Genomic DNA, 12,339 nt, shown 5'->3' on the forward strand with positions numbered 1-12,339 from the left:
GCTATGACCCCAGACATAAAATGTTTTTCATCTTTACTATGAAAGCAGTCTTTAAGTAGTCATTTTGAAGAAAAGTGAACTTTGTCTGAGGAGAGATCCAGAAAGCATATTAGAATTTGAACAGACGATATGGTGCCATAATGGTTAAGCTCTTTGCCTAACAGACCCACACCTCCCAAATCAAGGGATGCCAACACAATGCACCCGAAATGAATTGAGTTATAGGCAGCAACAAACTATGTAGTGCCTACAGGTGAATATGTCGAGCAGACCAACCACTTTTGGAATCAAATCTGGTATGCAGTATCATCCAGGTAGGATCATGGACTACATGTCAAAGGGCTAGAACTTTGATAATGCAAAATCAATTCTAGGTCATTTCTGCATACTGGAAATTTCACCAACAGGAACAAAGGTTTGCCAGTGGCAAGTGAGCTGAGCACCCAGCCAGCTCTGACCTATGCCACCATGAACCCTTGCTTTCAAACAGTTTAGGTTCCCTATTGACCAGTGTGTACCCACCATAAAACCCAGCAGCCTGGATCAAAATAATCTACTGGACAGACAGTGTTCACTTGCCCAAACAGGAATTTTCTGCTTTTACAGGCGACTTTTGCTCATCAAAATGTCAAAAATGAACCAAGATTACTACACTGAATATAGATTGCCTGCAGGATGGAGTTTTGAAGTGGATGACATGATGGTAATTGGAAATCTTGTGTAGCCAGAAGCCTAAGTGGAAGAGCAATACAGCAAAGTCCGTTGTCCTGGGATGCAGACTCTATGACTAAAGGCTGATCAGAATGGAAAGGGTGTGGAAACTCTGGTGAAATTCTTCTGAATACAAAAAGGGATGAAATCAGAACCAGTGGCAAACTCATGACAATCAAAGCAGTCTTCATGATTTCAGCCTATGCCCCACAGCACGGCTGTGACAGTAAAGAAAATATGGCATTCAGGCAGTAGTTGCAAGAGCTCTTCATTAAAAACAAAAATGTATTTTGACAGGAATGCTCATACTGGGACAAAACAGACATGAGCAGTGAAACCATCCACACAGTTGGAGCAAGAGGAATATAAGGGAGAGATTCTAGATTTCTGTCTGGTAAACATGGTCTTTCAGGAGAAAAAAGGGCCTCCCCATCACATAGAATGATTGGTATGCAACTCAGGTAGGCTTCTTCAATGTAAGGAATAATTATGGTCAACCAGCATATACCACTGGTGGCCATACTCAGCTGCAAGCAGTGGCTGACGACCTGGAAGTTGACTGGATGAAAAGCACAGGAGTTCAAGGAAATATCCAAGAATCTAGCAAGTCAGGAAGAATTGTAATTAAATGCAGCAAAAAGAATGGCAGGATCACAACAGCATGTGTAAAGATGACAACAGATATGCTGTCAAGCCATATATGGAAACATGCTAAAAGTACAGTTTTGTACCTACCATAAATGTAGATGTTCGAGTGCTAATACAGCTGCAGTCATAACAGATGGGTTCTCCTGCCATCAGGCGGGTCCTTGGTCGACCGAATTCCAAAGTCTATGTCCGGCGTCGGTTGTCGTCGCTTCTTCCCTGACGTCAGTGCGACAGGGGCATAAAAGAACCAGCCGACGCCATTTTCTTCAGTTTTTCTTGCCCCAGATGTCAGGTGCCCCCAGAAAGAAGGCAATACATAAAATTATGTAATAATGCAATGCAATATAATCAAAGACCAGTAGTTGCAAGCAAATACACCATAAAAGAAGACCCCTAGAGGGGAAGGGGGGAGGGAAACCTGGACTGCAGCTATATTAGCACTCTAACATCTACATTTATGGTAGGTACAAAACTGTACTATGTTCATCGTGCATACAGCTGCAGTCATAACAGATGGGTAGAATCCCAAAGCTAAGAAAGGGGTGGTAGGCACTAGGTGGAGCTAGGAGGAGCCAAAATGCCCTGCAAGACTGCAGTGGCAAAGCCTGCTCTAGATTTGGAGTATAATGGTAGGTTGTAGTGCTTAGAGAAGGTATGCACAGAACTCCAAGTGGCTGCTTCTAAAATATCCTTGGTAGGAACTCCTCTGAGGAAGGCTGCAGAGGTGGCTGTGGCCCTGGTAGAATGAGTTCTAATGCCTGTAGGTACAGTTTTGCCATGAAAGGAATAGCAAAAGCGTATGCAGTGGGCTATCCATTTTGAGATTGTCTGTTTGGATATTGACTTTCCTTGAGCTCCTACCGCATAGGCCACAAAAAGCTGTTCTGATTTTCTGAAAGGTTTTTTCTGTCCAAATAATAATGCAGTTGTCTGTGGATGTCCAAGGAATGCAGTAATCTCTCCCTTTTGTTTTGAGGATTAGGATAAAAAGTAGGTAAATGTATGGCCTGATTTAAAGCTACCCTGGATACCACTTTAGGCATAAAGGACGGGTTGGTACGTAATGAAACTCTGTCCTGATGGAAGATGATAAAAGGCTGGACAGCCATAAGAGCCTGTAGTTCTGAAACTCTATGAGCTGAAGTGATAGCCAGAAGGAAAGCTGTTTTCCAGGACAAATATTGTAAACCTGATGAGGCAGCTGGCTCAAAAGGAGGCAAAGTCAGTTTTTCCAGAATGAAATTAAGATCCCAAGCAGGTATTGGTTGTTTTCTTGGAGGTCTTAAATTCTTAGCCCCTCTGAGGAACTGTCTTAATAGTGGGTGAGAGAATAAAGGTGGATCAGTGTTGTATTCTGCAAAAATGGCCGAGGCATGGATTTTGATGGAGGAGAACGAAAGTCCACTGCTTAGCAGTTCAGCCAAATATTGTAGTATTTGAGGTAAATTCAGTTTTCCAGGGCACTGGCCCTTTTTCTCATTCCAAACACAAAAATGTTTCCATTTTGCAGAGTAAGCTTTTCTAGTTGATGGCCTTCTGGCCTCCAAAATGACATCCTGCACCTCCTTGGAGAGCAGGGCCTGCTGCGATACTAAGGAATCTTCCATGCGGCTAGATTGAGTGTTTTCAGCTGACTGTGAAGAGTTTTGAAGCTGTGCTGAGTCAGAAGAAGAGGCATTAGAGGCAGGGTCCATGGTGGGGAATGCGTCAGGCTCCTCAGGAGTGGGTACCAGTGTTGCCTTGGCCAGTCCGGAGCAAAGAGGATCATCTTTGGTCTGTCTGCTCTTCAATAGGACTTTGGGCAGTAGAGGAAGAGGTGGGAAGGCATAAACTGTCATTGATGTCCAACTGAAAGAGCGTCCACTCTCCAGGCCTTTGGATGGAAGATCCTTGAGCAGAATTTTGTCAATTGATGATTTTTGTGGGAGGCAGAGATATCCATGTCTGGCCTTCCCCATTCTTGGATGCAACTTCCATTCGTGTGGATCTGTCATTTTCCTGCTTAGGTTGTCTGCCAGCGTGTTTTCCTTGCCTGGCAAGTACTGTGCTTGTAGTTCCATTTGTAAGTCCATGACCATGTTCCAAAGTGATATGGCCAGTCTGCATAGGGGATAAGAATGTGTTCCTCCCTGCTTGTTTATGTACCACATAACTGTGGTGTTGTCTGTTCTTATCAATAGCTGACCTGGTTGTAGAAGGTCCTTGAAAGCTGTAATAGCATTTATCACTGCTAGCATTTCTTTTTGATTGATGTGAAGGTGCTTTTCTTTTTGGGTCCATTTGCCCTGAATGCACCGGTCTGTCATGTCGCCCCAGGCGTAGTCCGGCGTCTGTTGTGATGACTTGATTTGCTTGAGGCTTGCTGAATGGAAGACCTGTGTTTGTTTGGCATGCTTGAGCCCACCACAGAAATTCCTTTTGCAGACATGGAATTAGTGGTATTATTGTTTCCAAACTGTGGCTGTGTTGAGACCATATGTTTTTTAGGTACCATTGTAGTTTTCTCATATGCAGCTTTGCACATGGGATTAGTAAGATGCAAGATGCCATGAATCCCAGAGCCTGCAGGATTTTCCTTGCAGTCAGCCTGGTGCAATTTGCCAGTGTTCTGAAATATTGAATTAGTTGCCCCCGCTTCTCTGGCGTGAGGTACGCCATCTGGGTGTGTCCAAATTGACATCCAGGAAAATTATCTTCCGAGAGGGTATTAGTCTTGATTTCTCTTTGTTGACTGTGTATCCTAGAGAGTTTAATAACATTATTACATAAGCCAGATGTTTCAGAAGAATGTGCTTGCTGTCCGCTTGGATCAGGCAGTCGTCCAAATAAGGGTATATTTGTATCCCTTGAAGTCTGCAGTAGGCAATTACTGACGCCAGGCATTTCGTGAATACTCTGGGCGCAGTAGATAAACCAAAGGGCAATGCACAGAATTGATAATGGGTTGAACCTGCAAGAAATCTGAGGTATCTTCTGCAATTTTGTCTGATTGGGACATGCAGGTATGCCTCCTTGAGGTCCAATGTTACCAGCCAAGACTCCTTGCCCAGCATGGGAAGAAGCTGCTGTAGAGTGAGCATCTTGAATTTTGGTATGAGTAGGAATGTGTTTAGGAAGGAAAGATCCAAAATAGGTCTCCAATCTTTTCCCTTCCTTGGCACCAGAAATAGCCTGGAATAAAAACCTTGACCTTGTTCGTGTGTAGGTACCTCTTGAATAGCTTTCATGTTTATAAGATCTGAAATTTGCTTTTATGCCTCTGCCCTTTGATTGTGTGGCAGGTTTGGCATGCCTTTCATTTTTGGAAGGGTATGAAAATGGAATTTGTAGCCTCTGTTTATAATGTTCAGGATCCATTTGTCCTTTGTGACAATATGCCAATTTTTTGAGAATAGTGCCAGCTTTCCTCCTAAGGGGGCTGCCATTTGAGACCTGGTTGGCATGCAAAGGGGAAAGTAATTGGTTTTGCTTTCTGAAAGATTGCGAGTTGTCCTCACCACCTCTTTGTGTAGGAGCTTGCCATTGTCTGCCTCTGTACGAGCCTTGTGTTTGTCCTCTGCCCCTCAGGTGCCTGTATCTGCCTCTTTGGAGTCTGTCTGTGGCAGGAAAGGACCAGTTTTTGGAAAGCCAATTTCTACTAAAACGTGGGGGTTGAACCTGTAGAAATTCTTTCACAGTTTGCATTGATTTAGCCTTTTCCTCCATTTTCCGTAATACTTCCTCAGCATTTGCCCCAAATAGTACATCCTTTTGAAGAGGGGCGTCTAGTAATTTAGCTTTGACATGATCAGGCAAGGCTTGTTCCTTGAGCTAGGCATACCTACGTATGACTGAGCCTGTAACAGCAGCTCTACATGAGGCCTCTAGAGCATCAAAACCACATTGTAAGGTATGTTTACCCATTTGTTCTGCACTATGCATCAAATCCTGCAACTCCTTCATGTCTGGTTGTTCAGGTTGTGACATTTTACTTTTCAATTGAGATAACAGAAACTGTTGGTATTTTACCATATGAAACTGACAGTTTAAGGCCCTCATGGATAAGGTAGCCATGGTATATACCTTTTTTCCTCACCTTTCTAAGGATCTGGAATCTCTCTCGGAAGGCAATGGGTTTTTGGCAATGGAGGCCTTAACTCCCTTGGGCCCCTTTGAGATGGTTTCTAGGTCAGCAGCATGGCTTTTGTATAGAAATTGGTGTGAGTCAGGAACCCTGTAGTACCTGTCAGGCTTAACTGGAGCTGGAGGAAGAGAGTCCAGGTTAAGGTAGGCCTCCGAGTAAACATCATCTAGGATGTCCAGAACAGGAGGTATAGCCAGAGGCCTGTGCTGGGGTAACAAAAGAAATTCCCTGAGCCTTTTCTTGGAAACTGAATAATCCTGGCCTTCCCAGTGGAAGTGTTCTCTTAAGGTATGCAGAGTTTCACCAAATGAGTAATCCTCAGGGGGGGATACAGAAGAAATAGATTCCTCTGCATCAGAGTCTTCAAAAGGGGAGTAAGACTGTTCCTGATAATCAGAGTTCTCTGAAATAATGGAGCCTTGATCAGAGGAGGGAGAATCTTCCTCCACTCTGGGTCTTTTGTCCGGAGGTGGCTGAGAACCTCTGATTAGAGTAATTAAATCCTCAGCCATTTTAAGCATCTGTTTCTTAGGCATGGGGTCTGGAGATGGGCCCTGTGTAGCTGGTCTCTTAGGGTGCATGGTAGCTTTAGACTTGGTGAAAGCCATGGAGAAAGAAGAGGAAGGTCTGAAGACACCTTGAGTGGAGGTGGACCTGTCCACATTCTGTGTTTCAACGCCAAGTGTGGCTTCGGTTTCTGTAGTCAGGGTGTGGGCAGAGGAGCCTGCGACCTCGGGTACAGGAGACACCGCCAAAGATGTGTCGTCGGTAATCAGGGGCTGCGTAGGCGCCTCGCTGAGAACCGGACCATGTGTAGTCGGCTTTGGCGTGGTGTCGGTAGAGGCCGCGGACCTAGAATGTCGGTCCTCGTCTTTGCATTTTTTAGACAAAACCGGAGTCGGAGTATCCGAAGACATAGTATAGTTAAATGCTTTCCCAAAATAATGCTGGGCAAACTCCGCCCGACGCTTAATAGTGCTTTTGTTGAATGTAGCACAAAAGCGACAGACCGAGATGTCGTGGTCTAGGCCTAAACAAGGTATACAGAGGGAATGGAAATCCTTATGCGGTATTTGCTTCCCACAAGAAATACAATTATTAACTTTGTCTGACATCGGTCTGAGGCAAGAAAAAGTTTCCCCAACGGGGTACTTAGCTTTTAAGAAGACTTCAGTTCCAAATTTTTCGTAATCTCAGGAGCTGGCCGACCGGCACTTGTGAACTGCTTCTGCTTTGGGCACTGCGCAGCAAGAAAGACTGAAGAAAATGGCGTCGGATGGTTCTTTTATACCCCAGTCGCACTGACGTCAGGGAAGAAGTGACGACAACCGACGCCGGACCTAGACTTTGGAATTCGGCCGACCGAGGACCCGCCTGACGGCAGGAGAACCCATCTGTTATGACTGCAGCTGTATGCACGATGAACATCAGAAAGCTACTAGAAGTAGGAGACAGCCAGTATTCCTTCATAGCCTATGTCTTTTCTTTCTTAAGAGGCTAAGACAGTGGTCAACAGCAAAACGCTAGGTGTCAGTGAAATTATTAGCTTTGGGAAATGTCTCAGATGTCACACAAAGAAGCTGTATCAAGATGCAAAGGAAGGACAGAAGATAGCTGGCAGACTACTTTAAGAAAAGTTCTCTCACCACAGCTTGCCCAGAGGGGAAGGGGGTGCTACTTAAAAGAATCACCGTTTTTGAGGAAAATAGTTAGGGGTTCTAGTGGTGGTGCTGCGGTAGCATTGTCGCCTCACAGTAAGACGTTGTCCTGTTTGATTCTCAGCTAGAGCGTCTTCTGTGTGGAGACATGCGTGAATGGGCGAATCTTCGTTGAAGGTTGTGCGTCAGGGCCGGCAACTCAGCATGCAAAAATATACTGCCGATCATTAGCGGACTGGAGTTAAGCTGTGGCGACCCCTTACTGGGAAAAAAGTCAAAAGACACAACAAAAAAAAGTTAGGGGTTCTAATGTAGACACCAGCAACAGTTTACTCACAAGGCCACAGGACATCAAAGACAGATGGAAGGAGTACTTCTAAAAGCTTCTAAAGGAAAAAAAAACCCAAAGAAGCTGTACTGCTGCATACACAAAATACAATGAAAGGGGAAGGAGATCTCACCCTAGAAGTAGCATAAAGTGTACTAAGGAAAATGAACTCCTGGAAAGCAGCTGTCTCAGAATTCGTCACAGCAGATAGGACCGAGATTTTATTTATTTTACAGTTGGGAAAGCAGCTGTCTCAGAATTCGTCACAGCAGATAGGACTGAGATTTTATTTATTTTACAGTTGTTCAACAGAAGTGCCCCAGTAGAGGCCTGGGGAGAAAAGGTCCACAATACAATAACTAATACAGAAGTACTGCATAAATGGGAAAGTACAGAGGTTATAATATGACCAGTTAACATACAAAAAAAGAATAAAGAAAAAAAACAAAAACACACCATTTTTTTACAAATTCATTATGTAGTCACAACATGAATTATGACAGCATCATAACTGATAAGATACTAATGTTGAAAGATGTTGGGTGTACTACGGCCACAGAAGAACAGAGGGGCCCACTCACTCCTCAGCAAGTTATTCAAAGAGGTCTTCATTCCAAGGTTCAAGTTCAAACTGTGATGCCTTTTGGAGGCATTTACTTGGGTACAGATGCCGTTAAGAGGATAACATTCTCTTGAAGCAGCTCTAAGGGAAAACAAGGAAGGAGCAGGCATGGTGGAAAGAGCTTCAGGAATCAGTTACTTCGGGATAAAACAGACCCAACCAGATGATTAACAAAAGTACCATAAGATCAGGTTCTTGGAAAATCAAAAGGAATTGACATGGTGAGGCACTGACCAGCTGTTGTCAGCTTGTCATAATCAATGGGGAGGAGGTAGTAGTGGCATTGCAGGTGTACGTCTGGAGTGTACATTACAAGTGGTCACTGGCTTTAGAATTTCATTTCATGGACCCTCTGGGCTGAGGTAGCATACTGTGTACTCATGGGAGGGAATGGGCCTGGAATTTTACAAACTTTATACTGCAATGCATTAACATCTTGCCAGACTGATTCACTCTTACACTCACCAGTTGCTAATGTAAATCACAGACCCTCAGCAACCCTGAACAGGATAAACTTGGTGTAAGATAATGAATGAATGACTCATTCTGAAGGGGAAGCATGGGTCAAGAGTTACCAGTCAACTACTAATTACGGTTTTATTTGTATTTTTTATAGGGGTTTGAAAACTTTTTGAATCCATTTTATGCAAAAATGAAACACTGTTCTGCAACATTTTCTTAGCGAACACCTGTTGGGATGGGATGCTGCATTTCTGCTTCAAATGGGCAGAAAGTGGTAATGGGTTATATGAACATGATGCTAAAATGTGTCCTACAGAGTCTGGAAATAACCATGAAACTAGAAAGTACAGTTATGTAAATAAACTTAACAGTAAATTTTCAAATATCACTGCCGCAGTAGGCTTATCCTTATGGGTTATATAACCTGTAACAGCCAGCCAGCTTGCAAAGCTTAAGGGCACATTTCACACCGTCATGTAACTTGAGCTGAGCTAACCAAAAGACAACTTTGGGTGCCATGCCCCTCAGAGCTTTCCTGCCAACACAGAGGGAGGCTGAGCCCTGAAAGGACAATACTAGAAGAGCAAAAAAAAAAAAAAAAAAAAAAAACTATACCCTGGCATAAACACACCAAAAACACAAGATGGATGGACGGAGGGAGCGAATACTGCAGCAGTGACCATTCAAACATCTGTTATGGTAAGTTTACTTACACAGTTGTATAGGTAGATCACTTTAGTTAACTGCACTTGGTAGGTTGAAGGAGAAGAGTCAAGGAGCCTCTAGAAAATGGTCACAGTAAAGCCTGATCTGGACCTAGGGAAAGAATCAAGTTATAGAGCTTTGTAAAAGTATGTATAGAGGACCAAGTAGCAGCTTCTAGAAAGCATTAGGATCCAACCCTTTCCAAAAAGCCCTAGATGAATCCAGCACTCTGGTAGAGTGGGCTTTGACTCTGCCTGGAATAGTTTTGCTATGGAGAGTACAACAAAAGGCAATAGCCTTAGACAACCATTTGGAAATAATTTGTTTTAAACGCAGGTTGCCCCCTCTTACCTTCACATGAAATAAACAATTGGTCCAAAGATCTGAAATATTAAGTTCTTAAGACAATGCCAGAGTCGTCTGTGTACATCCTTTCGCCCTCACTTTTTGGGTTCAGAAAAACAAACAGGGAGATGGCATCAGTTTACTTTAAGCCAACACTATCCACTTTTGGCACAAAAGAAGGATTAGTTCTCAAAGAAACCATGTCCTTGTGGAAAATAAGTGTTGACTCACCATAAGAGCTTGCAACTCAGACAGCCTCCTTGTAGAGTTCACAGCAATTAGTAAAACTGTTAGTCATGTTACGGACTTCACGTCAGCCAGCTAAGAGAGTTTAAAATGGAGTAAGTGTTGGCCTCTCTAAACACAAAATTAAGATCCCAAGGAGAGGGCACCGGTTTTCTTGGAGGCCTCTATTGTAAAACCCTAATTTTTGATATAAAGTATTGAAAGAGGAGGCTCCATGGGCAGACATGCTGAAATGGCCAATAAATGAACCTTGACAGAAGAGTAGGAAAGGCCGTTGAATAGTAATGTACTCAAATACTGTAAAACCAGAGAACTATCCCTGAAACGGTGATGGCTGCTTGCTAGCACCAACTAGAAAACCTTTTCCCCATTTCAAATATGTGATTTTCTAATACCAAGCTTTCTTGCCTCTAACACCTGCTGCACATCCTCAGTAAATATTATGACCCTATCATCAAGGTAGCCAATTTAAGTTGACTGGGGTCAGGGTGTATCAAACACCTCTGTTCTTGTGTGAGCAAACAGTCTGTGAAGAAGCTTATGGTAATTGCTCTTGGTAAGTTCCAAAAGGGAATAGCACAACTGTCTGGGTGAAAAGGGAGTTAGGCAGAGTCCCTCATTGACTCTCTTCAAGAGGAATCTTGATGAGTGGATGGGAGATCGTAGGTTTACCCCGGGTATCACTTCTGTGTCACTGTTAGACAGAGGCACAGTATACTAACCTCGAAAAAGGGCATAGCAAAATGAATTTAAAATGGGTGGCGAAAGCCAAGCACACACTGGCTAGGCTTATAAATGCCCTAGGGCAGATAGCCTAGTATGAACCTATGAACCATAATGATCTTAGGGGATTCCTTCTGAATCTTCAAAAGTAACCTAGATATTAGTGGAAAGGGTGGAAAAGCATAGAAGAACATTCCTGTCTAAGGAAAAGGAAAGGTATCTGTCTTCAAGAGCTACTTGCAAGTTCAGAGAAGAGGCAATAAAGCCTACTTGAGAGGAACACCCCAAAGATGTCTCAAATCTTGGAAGACCATCTGATCTAGTTTCTATTCATAAGGATCTGCACGCCCATGTCTTACTCAGCTTGCCTGCCACACAACTTTGCTATGACAAAAAAGTAACATACGTGAAGCATGAGATTATGCTGAGAAGCTATATACCAAGTTAACCCACTAGCTTGCAGGGGGCAAGACCCCCTATTCCCCCTTACATGTAGATTTACCAAATGACTGTAGTGTTGTCTCTAAGACCTTGAACAGGTCCTACAGACCAAAGATGATTTAGAGTTGAGTGCATTGATCAGGGCAAGCATCTCTGATATTTATGTGCTTGCATCTGTCCTTGGTGTCCCACACCTCTTGCACTTTTGTCCTTCATGAAACTGCTCCCCCAGGCAAAGTCCAAGGAGCCTGAGGTGACTGACTGCTTTGGAACAGGGAGGGAAAAGGGGAGATCTGGAATTAGGGATATCTGTTGTATTCACCAAGTGATTTTTCTAACAAACCCCAGCACTGGGATCTTAAAAGCCAAGGGGCATTGGTGCTGGAACCAGACTTCAGACACCACTGTATCTTTCTCATGTACAGTTTTGCTAGGGGTATCAGGAGAATCATAACAGTCATGAGACCCCAACTCCTAAGGTATTCCCTCACAGTGACCAAAGCTTGAGCGTAAAAATCTACATATAGATCTATTTTTCCCTCTGGAAGAAAAGTTCTTTGAACTGAAGTGGTTAGCTGACATCCCAGAAACACAATCCTGTGAGAAATCAAGACTTTTGAATGTTCTCTTGGAATCGCAGCTTGTGTAAGAGTTCTCACCCTAGAGTTAGAGATTCCTCATATTTTGAAAAAGATCCTGCAAAAATAAGCAAGTTGTCTAAATATGGAAAATATGGATACTCTGTAGCCTGCAATGAGTCATAACTAGAATGAGACACTTTGCGAACACTCTTGGGGCAGTGGATATTCCAAAGTATAAGGCAGAGAACTGATAACACGATCCACACACACAAAACCCTAAGAAATACCCGTCTGGATGAATAGGAATGAGATAAACATCCTTTAAATCTAGTATTACCAGGAAACTTGAGAGAGGAAGTAGTAACAGGTTGTGAAGTAAGAATTTTGAATTTAGGCACAGTCACAAATAGGATTTGGAAACAGTGAGCCAGAACTGGTCTCCAAGCATTTTCTTGACACTAAAAACATCCTTGATTAAAACCCCTTTTCTACACTGCATTCCCCGGGACAGCATGTAATGGACAGATGAAAAAAAAAATAGTCTGCAGGATGAGGAATTACTCCCAGAAAGAGGGATTTTCTCTCATCACCATTTGTAACCTTCATGAAAGTTCAGACAAACAGGTTCTGATGACCAATCTGTTGCCAAACAGAAAAGTTGAGATTCAGATTTTCTAGAAGAAAAAAAATGGACTGCCTGGATGGGAGGGGGGAAACAAACAAAAAATAATTATTCTGACTTATTG

At 43.2% G+C, this 12,339-nt stretch overlaps 1 protein-coding gene across 1 annotated transcript in view; it reads right to left on the minus strand.

Moving 5' to 3' along the window:
• Positions 1-12,339, minus strand: part of BCL2L10 (BCL2 like 10) — a 38,234-nt gene that overhangs the window by 2,778 nt on the left and 23,117 nt on the right. The gene's annotated exons all lie outside the window — the stretch shown is intronic.

The sequence above is a fragment of the Protopterus annectens genome, chromosome 7.part1 (assembly GCF_019279795.1).
Source record: "Protopterus annectens isolate FY-2018-M chromosome 7.part1, PAN1.0, whole genome shotgun sequence".
NCBI classification, from domain to species: Eukaryota; Metazoa; Chordata; order Ceratodontiformes; family Protopteridae; genus Protopterus; species Protopterus annectens.